General features: G+C 37.8%; 1 pseudogene; it reads left to right on the top strand.

Annotated features, from left to right (window-relative positions):
• Window positions 1-2367: 2367 nt before the first annotated feature.
• The window catches only part of LOC127661484 (DNA topoisomerase 1-like), a 72328-nt pseudogene continuing 55283 nt past the window's right edge, over window positions 2368-19412 (top strand).

The following is a 19412-nucleotide window of genomic DNA, read 5'->3' as shown; positions in this document are numbered from 1 at the left end:
AATATCTGAAATGTCTGTAATATCTGAGAGTCATATTTGTGTGGTTAATTAATTATATTTGTATTTAGATCCCCAGTGAGCAAGCAGGTGATCTAACACAACAAAACCTATCTTCAGTTTGACCCATTATTTAATACACCCCCGACAGATGAGGCTATTAATGACTATTAAAAATACAGCAATAACGATTTTGTTTTTGGTATTCAAATGCACAGAAAGTACACTGCAAGTTACAGCAATAATATTAATATTATTAAGATTTGGCGAAGAAAAACACTCAAGATCCCCAAAGTTGTTTATTAAAAAGTAATACAAAGGCAAATATGCCACAATATATATTATTTGAGAGTTATAAGAAAACTCATGTAATTTTTAATACAAAGGCCAAACAATGCAGCAATATGGAATAAATTATGAAGACAATCCACGAGAGAAGATCATTTTTAAAGGCAGTGAAGCAGCAATATCATTTACATGTTAAGAGAACCCATATGATATATATATATATATATATATATATATATATATATATATATATATATATATATATATATATATATATATATATATATATATAAATTTTTTACGTTTTTAAGGCATTTGATGCAAACAAAAACACATCCTCACAGCTGGTTCACGGTTTCTTTCTCAAGTTCCTTCACAGTTTAATGTTGGTTGTCAAAACAACTTCTGTGTGTAATGGGCTCTTAGGTCCCGCCTAGTAGGGGAATATTACAATGTTACCCTGGAAGATCTAGAAGTGACAGGATCTTAGTCCCCACCCCCGGTGTTTTAAGTAAGTGTGTATATGTTTTAGCTTACCTATTGTATAATATACTGCAGGAATAAGAAGTGTGGGCTTCAGGCATTTAAGTGTCAACATGGTGCATTCCTGAAGAATAAAAAGTGATGCAAAGTAATAACTCAAGCTCATGTTCCCACCCCCCTAAACCTAATAGTGTAAGTGAGACACCCCTACTCCAAGGTAAGTTCCATAAATAATTATCAACTGTATTACTTTTAACAATTAATAATCTATTTTCTCTTTTTTAGGAAACTGGAAATTCAAAATTCAAGAAGTTTCAATTAAATGAAATAATGAAATAAAATAATAAAACAAATAACAGTTTCTCTGAATTTGTCTTACAATCTTTATAAATCTACAAGACTTAACAACTTCAAACACTTTATATAATACCCCTCAGATATACATTCTTCAAAATGAATTTCAATGCCTGGACATGTAAATTAACTCACTAAATTCACTTGATGTAATTAAACAAATCTCTTAATCAAATCAAAGAGTCTGTAAGTACAATTCAAATTATTCACTTAAAATAACTCTGATGACTCTTAACTTCATCTCTTAACTTCAACTTTACAATTCAGTTTCCATTTGACTTAGATTCACATCAGATAGTTCAAAATCACAGTTCAAGTTCAGAATTCAAATAATTACTCAGTTCAGTTCAATCTAACTCAGTAAAATGTTCATATAGGTGTATGTAAAGAACATTTTCAACCAGATTGTATCAACGATGACTTTGATGTGTCGACTTGCGACGACTTATGACTTGTAACAATGAATCAAAACATCTGAGACAGGACAATGAGGAGATGTCATCTGGTTGACAGGGTAATAAACACAAAAAAACACCAGAGAAGCTTCAGCGCGGCATGGGAAAACTCTTTCTGGAACAAAATGGTGTGGCTCAGTCACAGCACGCATGTGGCCCACTTGAATAGGGTCGATCCACAAAAACAAGAAAAATACTTCTTGAAAGCAACACTTGATCATTTTCAATTGTCAGACTCTTCTAAATGCCAAAAATACTCAGAAAGAGAGAAAAATCACTCTCGGTCTAGCGCACTTACAAGTGCACTAAAGCGATTCACGGCAAAAACAACGTATCATGATCTAAGACACGGTACATAGATGACTCCAAAAATGTAGTACGATTCTACAAAAATTTTAATTCAGTATTACGCCAGAAACAACAATGTTCTGAATGAAACTAAAGACTTTAGCAACTCTCTTTCATGCTCTTGGCCAGTCTCCGTTAAATGGCGTAAAAAAAAAGTTTGCTATGAATGTTGGCTCCAGGTGCGAATGGCTCATTAGGAATCTATTGTTTTCATTCAAAATGCTGATCGCGGCGAGAAATCGCACTGAACATTCGCGTTTGGTGTGCAAAGGCCTTAAAGCGCACGCTTTTACAGTGCATGTAAACGGGAACGGAATTTTCTTGCAATAAGATGCTTTCTGGTGTCCATGTAAATGTAGTAAGTTTGTTGTTTTGTTTGCACCACGCAAGGTGAGAAGGATTGAGAACAGCATGAGGTGGCACAGACTGAAGACCTGCGTAGATGCCATCCGATCCAGTACTGCAGGAGGACCTCAAGTCCAAACAGATTGGCACACGCCAGAGAGATATAGCCCTTTACTTTATTGACAAGGTCAGGCCTCACGCTGAACAGACATAATTTGTTTACTGTCAGTGAATTAGTGGGCTTTCAACCAAAATGACAACTAGAGTTTACCACCAATCAATTCATGTCAATTAAGCTTCCTGTTGAGAATGAATACTGCAGAAAGAGGAAATCGCAGAGGACAGCATGTTGCTTTTTTCTGAATGAATTGTAAAGGAGCTGCAGAAATGTGCTACGTACTGTATGTTGTTAAGCATATTATATCATATTTATTTCTGATTAAAAGCTATTTATATACATTTGGATCCAAAAGTCTTAGACTACATTGAACATTTGAGATTTTATTATTATTATTATTATTATTATTGGGGAAAAGGGAATTTTTAACTATTTTAAACAGAACTGATATGACATAAAATAAGTAAAAAATGTAATATATATATGTAACGTGACATTGACCATGTTAATTCCTTTACAAAAGGCCAGATTTCCTTGCTTCCACTGAAGCAAAAAATGTACTATTTGGATATTATCAAATCGTACTGGTATAACATGGATCATCAGGTTTAGCAGAAGCTTGTAGACTCCATGCCAGCTCAAGTGTATGCGGCCACTAAAGCAAAATAAGGGTATACTAAATACTAAGAAATTCTTACTCTATGTAAAATGTTCACTCTTTTCTCAGTTTCTATGCTGATAATATATTATGTAATGAAATATGTTGTATTTAATTAGAAAAGAATGCAGAATGGAAGTGTATGAAGGACGTTCAGATAAACGGATTATGATTTTTAATTATAATTTGGTTTAATCATGAAGAAAATGATCATTTAGTCAGGTAGCATATATTTCTTGGTTTCTAAAAACACATATACTTTTTGCTCTTTCCAAAAAAAGAAAATCTTTTCAGAAAACTTTTGAGGTTCAAGTTGCGGCTCATCACACTCTGGTATCTGGGACAACGTCCAAGTCCACTGGCACATCCAGATACATTCACAAATAGCTGAAAGCTAAGCATTTTCTGTAAGATGTTCTGGAGATGCAGTGGCTTTGTTTGTGTGTGTGTGTGTGTGTGTGTGTGTGTGTGTGTGTGTGTGTGTGTGTGTGTGTGTGTGTGTGTGTGTGTGTGTGTTACAGCTGGCTCTGAGGGCTGATAATGAAAAGGAAGAGGGTGATACGGCATACACCCTGGGTTGTAGACCAGTTAAAAGGAGAGATTGTGAGTTTAGCTGTCTTTAAGTGTCATGTCTGCAGCAAGTTAACAAGTTTCAAACAGTCCCTCTTGAGCCATTGCTCTAACAAATGGATAGTCCTGTCCTATATGAACTCCATTACGTCAATGTTATTATGTCATGTTTGTTTGATGGTGCAGACTTAACATTAAATACAATTACATTGTCATTTGTAATATATGCACATATGATAATTGATCATCTTTTGTGCATGTATTTGCTTATTTAGTTGTGATTGTTAAAGGTGCAATTTGAAACATCTTTCATGTAATATTCAGCTTTTTTTTACCAATATGTTAACAGCTTGTAATGCTACTTAAAAAATCAGCCCTTCGCAGACTTCCTAGGTTGCCTATTAAAGCCCGTAGACCGATTTTCATGTGAAGGGAGCGGGTTGCTTTTGCCGGGAAAATCCATAGGATGTGACGTTTATGCGTGCTCCCGAGAGCCTTGCCTCAGTGCTACTCTTCCGCTATTCTACAATGACAAATGTCTGCAACAGGTAACATTATCTTAGAGATGGAATCCAGCAAACGGCCGGCACCAAGCACAACACCGACTCTAAGCGGAAACATGATTGTGGTCGAGCAAAAACTAGAGTGAACATCGGCAGGGCATTTGATTCCTGGAGGGACCTTCGTTCGGTTTTGGGGATCAAAACCGACCCTGAATTGGCATTCTTATTGGACAGGTAAGCTTACATTACTGTGAAGCATGTGAAATATGGTGCCATAAGGATTAATAACATAAGGAGTCATTTTAGCTAACTTGATCTTTCCTGCCACTCTGACAAATTGCAAGCTACCTTGCTTCATAACTTTCAAATAATTTCAAAAAGTTAGGTTAATGTCACTGTTAATCTGTAATTATTCTGCAAGATAAACTACAATAACACATTAAATGAATGCTAGACAATGCTAGATCATGCAAAATGCTCCATTCATTAGTGTAACGTAACTTGGTTATACAGAAAATATATACAAACTATTATTATAAAACAATAGAGCATTTTAATTATGCTACCTCATTGGTTAGCATGATGTCAGTGAATCAGGTTCAGCCTCTTTGTACATTACGCCATTGTTTTGGTCGATGCATGCGTCCCTATGGAGTGTGCGCATGAGCACGAGTAACAGGTAGCTGCAGTTCACTTAATGGCCACAGGTGTCATTAACAACAAGGGTTTCTGAGTACATACTGCACCTTCATTTGTGTCTTACATTTATCAGTGCTGCAAAGACATTGAAATATCGCATTGTGTTAGTGTTGCGATGTGTGTTCAAAGAAGACAGAAAAAATGTCTCATACTGACTGAGTGTCATGACAAACGGCAGTCTAATGTGGCTCTGAGGCATTTCATTTACTCAGAACCAAAGCCTTAAAGGGTCATGATATGCTTTTTTATATATATACAATTGTATTATCTTCCCTGAGATCCACTGATAATATAAGTAAAGTTTTTTATTATTTATTTATTTTTTGTTTAGAATTTAGTTCCAACCTGTCTCTTGCCCTCAGTCTGAAACGCTTGTTTTTGGCCTCAGTGTCTCTTTTAAACTTCAACGTTAACACCCACTGTCATGATTGGTTAATGTTGTGCAGTCCTTTGAATACAGACATATTTTATTTTTTTAAACTCAATCAGAAGAGAATGAACAATCTCCACAACATTATAAAACTACATTTCAGGGTTTATAACGCACATCCAACACATTGCATCCAAATATATTAAAATGTTAAGTCAAGCACAGCAGCAATATAAACAATCAAAAGTCATGACATTTGAAATATTAACGAATGAAACTGGTTACTTAAGTTTTTGATTGGGTTCAAGTGTTTTTAACTGCCCCATCCTTCAATTACAGTTCCTTTGCAACGCTTGGATCGTATTATCCAAGCAATCAAGCAGTCCAAGCTGAATTGAGTAAAAAAAATAAAAAAATAACACACATACATAGTCCAAAGCATGATGGAATGACACACACACATGCAGATTTTGTTTATGTGATGTGGAATATGTATCAAGCAAAGGTAAAATGCTGATCTAGAATCAGTTTCTGCCTTTCATTACCACATATATAAGGTGATATTAACAAGAAGACACTGCCCTGAATTGAGCATGTTGATCAGTTACCTCATTAACATATAATCTTAAGTGACAATAGATTCTTTATTTATGAGTAAGATTAATCTATAACATGTGGGTTATTGTTAGTTTAGCAAGACTCATAAAGACTCATAAAGTCGGTCACGCTAGACTAGAGGGTGTGTGTGAAATGAATGCTGCTTACATCCAGTAGATCTTGTTTGCTTGCATAGATTTCACAATGGAAATTAGAAATTAAAAAATTAAAAAGTTAATCAAGTGAAAATTAATTAGTTTCTGAATATTTAGCAAGTTTATTTGGTGACAGACAGCCTTCGTGGAAATGTCAGATATAATTGCTGGTATCGTGAAATCCAACCCTCACTCTCTCATCATTACAGGCATAATGCATAACAATTAAAGCCTTAGGAGCTTCAGGTCACATTATCCCAAGCCATCCAATCAAATGTGATTTGGTTGCCATCAATACACTACACTGGGATTCATTTTCCCAATCTTCACAGCCTTATCAGTAAGGTGCAAGTACCCCTTCATCAACACCAAACCAGAAATAAGTTCCTTTAAATGCATATTCTATTGGAAATTATCAAAGACTGTTTAGCCCAAGATGGACCAACTGTATATTAAAAAATATTTTAAATATTTATGTAAAATGAATGGGAGAAATTGGAACCCCCAATGTAGTGGATGCAGAAAAATAAGTATTGTCGATGTTACGCATAGTATGGAATAAACAATGTCCACACATCGATATCCATTTCAACTGCTTTGTTGTCTATTTAATGAAATTTATATCTTACAGAGTGTAACGCATGTTGCTCTATGGTAAGAACCATATTTTCCCGCCACCTGTGCCCTGATACAACCCACGGGATGTTTAAATACCATGTTAAATTAACAGGTGACCACACCCACACCACTGGTGCACACTGCCATCTAGTGGTTTGAACAATCATTACATTTGGCTCCTAAACAGGTAAAAGAGCCAATAACATTTTAGATACAGACATCGCTGTCAGTCAACTCTAGAACACACCTGTGCATTGGTTGGAACAGCCGGAAAAATAGCATTTTTAGCATGATCTGATCTGAGCTTAAAAAGCACAGTTTATAATACCATTGTTGTCAGATTTTATTACTAATTTGAAATACGTACTTTGGTCGTAATCTTTACCAACCATATTTGAGATTTCTGTGTTCCAAATTCTGTACTTTTATCCCACTTGTATCCATAGTAAGTAGCTGAACGGGAGCGTTCCCAAAACAGCTGCAAAGTGGACTGTCTTACCTTAAAAACTTTGATATAATTTAGCCTTATCAAACTCCCCATGTAGCACATATGTTCAGTGACATCCAAAATAATTATAATTATTATTTTGTTTTGGAGAAACTGAAAACATCATGAAATGAATCATTAGTTAATCTGTCAACATTTTTGTAGTCGTAATTTTGTTTTACAGGTTTAACATAGCACAACCAAATCGTTTCAAGTAACATACTTAAGTGCCCCTGATTGGAAGTCACTGTTATAAATAACCCACCTAAAATAAGGTAATCAAATCCTCTCCTTATGTATTGTGTGTTTGAGAGTAATATCAGGCAACTCTCTGGACATAATAGTGTGAATGTTGAATATGTGATCATGTTAAGTGTTGACAGATGGTCGAGGTTGAGAGAACTAAACATTATGTAATTATTAGACAGAAAGGTCACCATACGAGTCAATCATTCCTTTCACATGACCCTGGTAAACTAGGGAAAATACTCAAAAAAATATAAAGTCTGTCATTGCTTGGCGAGCGCTGTTTACTTTCTTGTGCAGGCATTTAGCTCAAGGATAAATTGTTATTCAAATGAGACTAATTTAAAAGCATCACATCTGCTACCATTAATTAGTTCCATGCATATCTTAGCTGGTTTATTAAGTAGGAGTGAAGGAAAAAAGGACTTCTCTGAAATGTCAAATTTAATTGAGAATCTGTTTCTTCCTCTTTCTCTCAACCTCCATTCTATGAATATGATAAACAAGCTAACATGTGTTTTCTCTCTTTTAGTTTTTCAAAAACCTCAAGCTTTTCATGGACAACAAACAAGGAGCAGACAACCTCTTTGATCGACTAAATGTGAGTGTAATGTTCTGAGACTGAGGCAGACAGACATAGATTTTTCATTCTGAGCAATACGGTTCTCAAGAGACTTGCATCATAAAAGCTTGTTCTAAAAGATGGTAGTTGTTCTAAAAGACTCTTTTTACATTTTCAACCTTAATTTTAGCAGTAGAAGGATTCTGACTCATGGAAAGTTCAATGAAGGAGAGAGAGAAAGAAAACTGTTTGTATGTTGTGGAGGTGGGGGCGTGGTGGAGCGTTTGTCTGGAGAGAAAGCGGTAAGGTGCACACATCTAAGCGCTATATGTCTAACACCTGTTTCTGATCGCAGTGAGCAATGGGTAGAGCAATATAAGGAGGAACCAATATAAGGAGGTGTTAAATGCTGGAAGCTATTTTGAGTTGTTATTAAAAACTGAAAGTCACACTTCCCGTTTCCTCCTTTACCCTACAAATGAACCCTGTTACATATGTGTGAGAGAGACAGTGACCAAGAGAGATGTGTCCCCTCTCTGGGGTCAGGTTGATAATGGTGGGCTGTTTTGGAGGGGGAATGTTAATCGCTGCTGTGGGCTCTTTCGATTGACATGGTGAAAGACCAAGTGAAGGGGTGAAAGAGGAAGTATGTGGCAGAAACTAATACTGGCCAATTCCACAAAGTGCTGTAAATCATATTACAAGCCACTGTGGTGATGCGAGGGTGCATATGCGGTTTGGAAAAATAAAATGTCTTGAACTTGGCCAAACCCTCAGCCTACCAGAAGCTGTTTTTGTATTTAAAACAGTGCCGACCCACCGAGACTTGGACTCTACAAGACCCCTGAATGTGTATCTGGCACCAAGACATTAGCAGCAGATCCTTAAAGTCCAGTTTGTTGCGAGGTGGAACTGCCATGGATCGGACTTGTTGGCACATCCTACAGATGATCAATCGAATTAAGATCTGGGGAATTTGGAGGCCAGCACAACACCTTGAACTCTTTATCATGTTCCTCAAACTATTCCTGAAATGTATGCAGTGTGGCAGGGTGCATTATCTTGCTGAAAGAGGTCACTACCTTGAGGGAATACCGCTGCCATGAAGGGGTGTAATTGGTCTGCAACATTGTTTAGGTAGGTGGCAAGTGGCAAATTGACATTCACATGAATGGCCGGACCCATGGTTTACCAGCAGAACATTGCCCAGAGCATCAAACTCCCTCCACTGGCTTGTCATCTTCCCAAAGTGCATCCTGGTGCCATCACTTCCCCAGGTAAACGGCATGCACGTACGTCCACATGACGGGACTCATCGGACCAGACGACCTTCTTCTACTGCTACAAGGTCCAGTTCCGATGCTCACATGCCCATCGTAGGCTCTTTCGACGGTGGACAGGGGAAATCATGGGCACTATGAACGGTCTGCGGCTACGCAGCCCCATAAGCAGCAGGTTGCAATGCACTGTGTGTTGTGACGCATTCTTCCCATAACCATCATTCTGTGACTTGTGCCAAAGTAGACCTTCTGTCAGTTTGGACCAGACGGGATAGCCTTCATTGCCCTCAAACATCGATGAGCCTTGGGCGCCCAAGACCCTGTTGCCGGTGGTTTGTGGTTTGTATCTCCTCGGATCACTGTCGGTAGGTATTCGCCACTGCCGACTGGGAGCACCGCACAAGCTTTGCCATTTCAGAGATGCTCTGACCCAGTCATCTAGCCATAACAATCTGTCCCTTGTCAAAGTCGCTCAGGTCTTTACTCCTACTCATTTCTCCAGCATTCAACATGTTGACTATGAGAACTGATTACCATCTAATCTACCCAGACCTTAACATGTGGCCTTGTTAGAAGATGATCAACGTTATTCACTTCATCATATGAGTGGTCATATATTTTGGCACATCAGTGTATAGCAAGATTAGAAACACACATACATAAACTCTGTATTGAGTTCCTATGAGTCACTGGGTGTCCTAGCCCAAATGTCACCATGTTACCACGTGAATCCAGAACAACATGGTCCACATGCTTCAAGTGCTTGTGTGAGTCATCAGGTGGCAGCATGTACGATGAACATTAGCAGCAGATGACCTGCAAGTATACAACTAGCGACATTAACATTTCGTATTTTAAAAGATATCAAATTTAGCATCAATTAGTATGCAGATGTGTGTAACCATACTTTTATAGCTTTTCCTGGGTCACTGAAGCTCACTGTGTCTAAGGGAATAAAAGGCATTTATTTTTATATATTTTACTTGTTTATTATCTACTTTAGCAAAATGTTTAGAAGGAATTTACAGTTTTGAAGTTTTTGAAGGAGTCTGATGTGGTCTGCATGTACCTCTTGTTTTCATAGCTTGTCTGCAAGCTTCATTAAGACACGCATCTTCTCTTGTAGACCTAGCGTTAGAGGCAGATTTAATGGATATATTTTCTTTGTCTGGAACAAACAGCCCATACTCCTGCACTCACAAATCCAGTTGGAACAAATGTTTGATGTGTTGAAAAAAAATAAAACTTCTTGTGTATGTTTGGTCTATTTATTTCATGACAATAAAGGCAATATCGCCATCTAGTGACCAGCAGTGTAGCTAGAGAATAAAATATGATTATTTATTTGTGTTTGTGTGGAAATTCTTAATTTAAAGTCTTGTTATTGTCTTCACAGACTCAATTGTTCAATAAACCCCTTCTTTCATGCCAGGACTGACTGCAAAGATTTTTAGTACATACAACGCCTCCATAACCATGCAGCAACAGCTAAAAGAACTCTGTGAGCGTCCTGTTTTCTGCCTTTCCCTCTCTCTCTCTTTGTCTCTCCCCCTTTCCTACAGTTCTATATCAAAGTTCAATAATTTAATATCATGACAACTAGTACAACGTCCAGCTGTTCAGTCATGCTGTTAGTATATGGATATGTGTTGAGACATTTGTTAAAATGTCTTTGGAATATGATGCCAATATGGATTGCTGTCATAAAATTCTAAATGTTATTAGTACATTTTGACAACTGCGAGTCCACAAAAACATATGGATATCGTTAGCATGACAACGTGTCTTCTTCACTGTGAGTGAGTGTATAAACAACAAAACTGTCTACACTGTGCGAGCAACATGACTACTTGCGTAGCCCACTTTATTTTTCATGCAACTGTTTGAGTCTGCAGTTCTTTCATATTTTTAGCAACATGTTCTGATTGTCACTTTGTGTCATGTCTGGATAGGATGCAGTGGATGTATTCGAGTTTGTCACTTTGCTTGCAGTGTAGGTGTAGTGTTACACATTATCAGTGACTGAATTGTGTGTTTACTCTAATGAGCTTGCTGTAGGTTTGAATATGTGTGCTGGACTGTGCGTTAATAGTGTGATGATTGAATCGATGAATGATGCCAGTGAATTTCGCTGGCATCTTCTCTTGGACTATTTAAAGGGTCGTTCACCTCTGGCCACTGTCCTTTTAACTAATTCATGTCCATAACAGAAACATCTTTGCTCACAATAAGGGACTATCCTAATGATTTAATGACTGGTTAACATTTTTATCAAAATGAGCAGGTGGTAATACAGAAAGGATGTTTGTTTAGCTATATTTTGTTACTCAACAGCCTATTTAGACTTTGTTTGCTTTGAAGCAGGTTTTATTCAATTGGATCAGTCAATTTCAATGCAGTATTCCCAGTGATGAGAGGATTACGTCTGTGAAATTTTAAGAACACACTATAAGGGACTATCAAGCAATTATGATGAAAAAATATTAGGCCTAATAATATTATTTTCCAAGAATATTTGTCCTAAAATTGTATTTGCTGTTCATAGGTTAGGATGGAAACAGATAGAAGGATAGAAACACTTCAGAAATTCAGAATATTTTATTTACAACAGCAGACACATTGACATGAGAAAATGTGAGCCAATCGGTGCTGATTGAAATACAAAGTAACACGTATCCAGTGCTCATTGAAATTTATAGTAATTTACAGTAAAATATAAGAAAATAATAAATAGAAAGTGGACAGTGAAAGTATAAAAACATTAAAAGAAGATTTTGGAAACATTTTACTGAAATTTCTTTATACAGTGTGAATAATGTTTATTACGGTTTATGCAAAAGTAGACTGTATTAAAGAGTCTGCACAAAAATGCAGAAGGTGGGTTCACATTGGTCTGATGTGTTGTCACTGTGATCATCAAGTCTGTGGATCCAAGGGTTCTACAAGAAACAAATTGTTAATCCTGGGGGAAAGAACATGACTTAAAGACAGATATTAAGATCTTAAAATATGCTATATACTCAGAATAACTGGAAGCCAAAGCAATAAAATCATACAGAACTGATGTGTGTTCTTTTCCTGTTTTATCCTAACTGAAATACACATAACAGCTAGGCCTAAAGCCTCTGACACCTTGTCATTTTGCACTCTTTCTCTAACGTACCTGTAGAGGGTGTTGCATGTTGTGGCCCTGGACCTGCTGGTGTTGTGCTGATCAGGGTCTGAAAATAAAAATAATAATAATAATGTCAATATTGAAAAAGTAAATGGCATAGCATTAATGTAGATCCCCTAATATGATATTGTTTTAAACACTGAGGAGTAATAGCATTTCAAAGACAGTAATACAACACTGCATATTTAAAAAAAAAAAAAAATGGTATCAGCCTATTCATAGAATGCACAATTTATTGGCAGCTGCCCCAAACAGAGCCAGGTCAGTGGCAGCATTGTGCTTTGTCAGTGGCTGACAGTCATCACAATAAGGCTCAAACCAAGGGCAGAATATTAACTGATGTCCAGAAACACAAGTACAATGGACTTCGCTTTTATAGCTGTATATTTTTACTTTTTTACTTTTTCCCAAGAAAATGTGAGTATCAGAGATACTTCCTGCATTCTGGTGAATTTTGAATGGATTTGAATCATAATGTAACCTATGAACAGCAAATCAAATTTTAGGACAAATATTCTTGTAAAAAAAAAAAGTAGCTCTCCTCGAATGAAGAACATAGTAATATTTTGTACCTGCATGTAGGAACCTCATCCTGTAAATAATAGCAATAAAAACTTCTTATTAAATAATACTGTAAAGGGAACAATGGAAAGGAGGCGGCGAGAACCGGCTTGACAATATAAATAATAGTTTAATGAAGAAATAAACCAAAAGACACAAACACACACATAGGACGGACAGCTGTCGCACCACTGTCCGAAGTCGGCCTTTATCCCTCTCGGAGGCTTCAATAGCCTGATTAGGGACCGGGTGTGTAGAATCACGACCTGGCCCCGCCCTCTGCCCCGTCACAAATACTAAGTATGCCAATAGAAAAATACCTTTTTTACATGATCATATTGTATTATAGGTATGATACAATCAAAATAGTACTTTTAGGCCTAATATATTTATCATAATTGCTTGATAGTCCCTTACAGTGTGTTCTTAATTTCACAGACATTATTCTCTCATCACTGGGAATACTGCATTGAAATTAAATGATCCAATTGATCCAAAATCTGCTTCAAAGCAAACAAAGTCTTAACAGGCTATTGAGTAACAAAATATAGCTAAACAAACGTCCTTTCTGTATTACCACCTGCTCTTATTGGAAAAAATGCTAACCATTCATTAAATCAGTAGGATAGTCCCTTATTATGAGCAAAGATGTTTCTGTTAATTAAAAGGACAGTGGCCAGAAATGAACAACCCTTTAAATAGACCAAGAGTAGATGCCAGCAAAATTCACTGGCATCATTCTTAAACAGCGGCAGATGACTCGTAAATTCACTGACATCATTCATAAACAGTGGCAGATACCTCATAAATTCACTGGCATCATTCATATACAGCAGCAGATACCTCATAAATTCACTGACATCATTCGTATACAGCGGCAGATACCTCATAAATTCACTGGCATCATTCATATACAGCAGCAGATACCTCATAAATTCACTGGCATCATTCATATACAGCAGCAGATACCTCATAAATTCACTGACATCATTCGTATACAGCGGCAGATGATGTGTAAATTCACTGCCATCATTCATATACAGCGGCAGATGATGTGTAAATTCACTGCCATCATTCATATACAGCGGCAGATGATGTGTAAATTCACTGCCAACATTCATATACAGCGACAGATGATGTGTAAATTCACTGCCATCATTCATATACAGCAGCAGATGCCTCAAATTCACTGGCATCATTCATATACAGTGGCAGATGCCTCATAAATTCACTGGCATCATTCATATACAGCGGCAGATGATGTGTAAATTCACTGCCATCATTCATATACAGCAGCAGATGCCTCAAAAATTCACTGACATCATTCGAATACAGCGTTAGATGATGTGTAAATTCACTGGCATCATTCATATACAGCGGCAGATGATGTGTAAATTCACTGCCATCATTCATAAACAGCGCCAGATGCCTCGTAAATTCACTGGCATCATTCATATACAGCAGCAGATGCCTCAAATTCACTGGCATCATTCATAAACAGTGGCAGATACCTCATAAATTCACTGACAACATTCGTATACAGAGGCAGCTGATGTGTAAATTCACTGCCATCATTCATATACAGCAGCAGATACCTGTTATGCTTGAGTAACGAAGCAGACAAGGAGATGCGGATCCAAACGCAGTTGAACTTTATTAAATGAACAACAAAGGAAAAACACAAAGTAACAACCCACGATGGGGAAAAGAAACATAAACTGAGTAAGCTGACCAAGGTAGACACGAACAGAGAACTCGGGAGGGAAAGATACACCGGGTTAACATCAAACAACGATCGACAAGGACTGAACAAAAAACCAGGGTTTAAATACACAAACATGGGAAAAGGGGCCAATGAAAGAACAGAACTCAAACAAGATAACAAGGTGATTAACAGAAACCAAAGGCAAATTAACAAGGGAATGAGGGACACCTGGAAGAAATAATCAAGGGAACACCAATCATAATAACAAACTACAAAGGACTACAAAAAACCAAACAGGAAACAGGAACCAGGAAACAGGGGCTAAACTAAACTTCAACATAAGAGCACAACAACAAATGAAACCAATGAACATGACAGAAACCAAACAGGAAACAGGAAACAAGGACTAAACTGAACTTCAAAATAAGAGCACGAAGACAAAAGACACCAATGAACATGACAATACCTCATAAATTCACTGACATCATTCGTATACAGTGGCAGATGATGTGTAAATTCACTGCCATCATTCATATACAGCGGCAGATGAGGTGTAAATTCACTGCCAACATTCATATACAGCGACAGATGATGTGTAAATTCACTGCCATCATTCATATACAGCGGCAGATACCTCATAAATTCACTGGCATCATTCATATACAGCGGCAGATACCTCATAAATTCACTGGCATCATTCATATACAGCGGCAGATACCTCATAAATTCACTGGCATCATTCGTATACAGCGGCAGATGATGTGTAAATTCACTGCCATCATTCATATACAGCAGCAGATGCCTCAAAAATTCACTGACATCATTCGAATACAGCGGCAGATGATGTGTAAATTCACTGGCATCATTCATATACAGCAGCAGATGCCTCATAAATTCACTGCCGTCATTCGTATACAGCGGCAGATACCTCATAAATTCACTGGCATCATTCGTATACAGCGGCAGATGATGTGTAAATTCACTGCCATCATTCATATACAGCAGCAGATGCCTCATAAATTCACTGGCATCATTCGTATACAGCGGCAGATGATGTGTAAATTCACTGCCATCGTTCATATACAGCGGCAGATACCTCATAAATTCACTGGCATCATTCATATACAGCAGCAGATGCCTCATAAATTCACTGACATCATTCGTATACAGCGGCAGATGATGTGTAAATTCACTGCCATCATTCATATACAGCGGCAGATGATGTGTAAATTCACTGGCATCCTTCATATACAGCGGCAGATACCTCATAAATTCACTGGCATCATTCATATACAGCAGCAGATGCCTCATAAATTCACTGACATCATTCATATACAGCAGCAGATGATGTGTAAATTCACTGGCATCATTCATATACAGCGGCAGATACCTCGTAAATTCACTGACATCATTTCGTATACAGCGGCAGATGATGTGTAAATTCACTGGCATCATTCATATACAGCGGCAGATACCTCATAAATTCACTGGCATCATTCATAAACAGTGGCAGATACCTCATAAATTCACTGGCATCATTCATATACAGCAGCTGATGCCTCATAAATTCACTGACAACATTCGTATACAGAGGCAGATGATGTGTAAATTCACTGCCATCATTCATATACAGCGGCAGATACCTCATAAATTCACTGGCATCATTCATATACAGCAGCAGATACCTCATAAATTCACTGACATCATTCGTATACAGTGGCAGATGATGTGTAAATTCACTGCCATCATTCATATACAGCGGCAGATGATGTGTAAATTCACTGCCAACATTCATATACAGCGACAGATGATGTGTAAATTCACTGCCATCATTCATATACAGCGGCAGATACCTCATAAATTCACTGGCATAATTCATATACAGCGGCAGATACCTCATAAATTCACTGGCATCATTCATATACAGCGGCAGATACCTCATAAATTCACTGGCATCATTCGTATACAGCGGCAGATGATGTGTAAATTCACTGGCATCATTCGTATACAGTGGCAGATGATGTGTAAATTCACTGCCAACATTCATATACAGCGGCAGATGATGGGTAAATTCACTGCCATCATTCATATACAGCGGCAGATACCTCATAAATTCACTGGCATCATTCATATACAGCGGCAGATACCTCATAAATTTACTGACATAATTCATATACAGCAGCAGTGCCTCATAAATTCACTGACATCATTCGTATACAGCGGCAGATGATGTGTAAATTCACTGGCATCATTCATATACAGCAGCAGATGCCTCATCAATTCACTGGCATCATTCATAAACAGCGACAGATACCTCATAAATTCACTGGCATCATTCGTATACAGTGGCAGATGATGTGTAAATTCACTGCCATCATTCATAAACAGCGGCAGATGATGTGTAAATTCACTGCCATCATTCATATACCGCAGCAGATGCCTCGTAAATTCACTGGCATCATTCATATACCACAGCAGATGCCTCGTAAATTCACTGGCATCATTCGTATACAGCGGCAGATGATGTGTAAATTCACTGCCATCATTCATATACAGTGGCAGATACCTCATAAATTCACTGACATCATTCGTATACAGCGGCAGATGATGTGTAACTTCACTGCCATCATTCATATACCGCAGCAGATGCCTCGTAAATTCACTGGCATCATTCGTATACAGCGGCAGATGATGTGTAAATTCACTGCCATCATTCATAAACAGCGGCAGATACCTCATAAATTCACTGCCATCATTCATATACAGCAGCAGATGCCTCATAAATTCACTGGCATCATTCATATACAGCAGCAGATGCCTCATAAATTCACTGGCATCATTTGTATACAGCGGCAGATGATGTGTAAATTCACTGCCATCATTCATATACAGCAGCAGATACCTCATAAATTCACTGCCATCATTCATATACAGCAGCAGATACCTCATAAATTCACTGCCATCATTCATATACAGCAGCAGATGCCTCAAATTCACTGGCATCATTCGGTATACAGCGGCAGATGATGTGTAAATTCACTGGCATCATTCATATACAGCGGCAGATGATGTGTAAATTCACTGGCATCATTCATATACAGCGGCAGATGATGTGTAAATTCACTGGCATCATTCATATACAGCGGCAGATGATGTGTAAATTCACTGGCATCATTCATATACAGCAGCAGATACCTCATAAATTCACTGCCATCATTCATAAACAGTGGCAGATGATGTGTAAATTCACTGCCATCATTCATAAACAGCGGCAGATACCTCATAAATTCACTGCCATCATTCATATACAGCAGCAGATGCCTCAGAAATTAACTGGCATCATTCATATACAGCAGCAGATACCTCATAAATTCACTGCCATCATTCATATACAGCAGCAGATACCTCATAAATTCACTGCCATCATTCATATACAGCAGCAGATGCCTCATAAATTCACTGGCATCATTCAGTATACAGCGGCAGATGATGTGTAAATTCACTGACATCATTCATATACAGCGACAGATACCTCATAAATTCACTGCCATCATTCATATACAGCAGCAGATGCCTCATAAATTCATTGGCATCATTCATAAACAGCGACAGATACCTCATAAATTCACTGGCATCATTCATATACAGCAGCAGATGCCTCATAAATTCACTGCCATTATTCATAAACAGTGGCAGATGATGTGTAAATTCACTGGCATCATTCATAAACAGCGGCAGATACCTCATAAATTCACTGGCATCATTCACATACAGCAGCAGATGCCTCATAAATTCACTGCCATCATTCGTATACAGCGGCAGATGATGTGTAAATTCACTGCCATCATTAATATACAGCGGCAGATGATGTGTAAATTCACTGCCATCATTCATATACAGTGGCAGATACCTCATAAATTCACTGACATCATTCAGTATACAGCGGCAGATGATGTGTAAATTCACTGCCATCATTCATATACCGCAGCAGATGCCTCGTAAATTCACTGGCATCATTCAGTATACAGCGACAGATGATGTGTAAATTCACTGCCATCATTCATATACAGCAGCAGATGCCTCATAAATTCACTGACATCATTCAGTATACAGCGGCAGATGATATGTAAATTCACTGCCATCATTCATATACAGCGGCAGATGATGTGTAAATTCACTGTCATCATTCATATACAGCGGCAGATGATGTGTAAATTCACTGCCATCATTCATATACAGCGGCAGATGATGTGTAAATTCACTGTCATCATTCATATACAGTGGCAGATACCTCATAAATTCACTGACATCATTTGTATACAGCGGCAGATGATGTGTAAATTCACTGCCATCATTCATATATCGCAGCAGATGCCTCGTAGAATTCACTGGCATCATTCAGTATACAGCGGCAGATGATGTGTAAATTCACTGCCATCATTCATAAACAGCGGCAGATACCTCATAAATTCACTGGCATCATTCATAAACAGCGGCAGATACCTCATAAATTCACTGGCATCATTCATATACAGCAGCAGATGCCTCATAAATTCACTGGCATCATTCATAAACAGCGGCAGATACCTCATAAATTCACTGGCATCATTCATATACAGCAGCAGATGTCTCATAAATTCACTGACATCATTCAGTATACAGCGGCAGATGATGTAAATTCACTGCCATCATTTATATACAGCGCAGATGCTATAATTCACTGGCATCATTCATATACAGCGCAGATGCCTCATAATTCACTGGCATCATTGCTACGCAGATACCTCATAAATTCACTGGCATCATTCGTATACAGCGGCAGATACCTCATAAATTCA

The sequence above is a fragment of the Xyrauchen texanus genome, chromosome 21 (genome assembly GCF_025860055.1).
Source record: "Xyrauchen texanus isolate HMW12.3.18 chromosome 21, RBS_HiC_50CHRs, whole genome shotgun sequence".
Classification (NCBI taxonomy): domain Eukaryota; kingdom Metazoa; phylum Chordata; class Actinopteri; order Cypriniformes; family Catostomidae; genus Xyrauchen; species Xyrauchen texanus.
The sequence above is the reverse complement of the archived record's forward strand: the minus strand, read 5'-3'. Positions and strand labels throughout refer to the sequence as shown.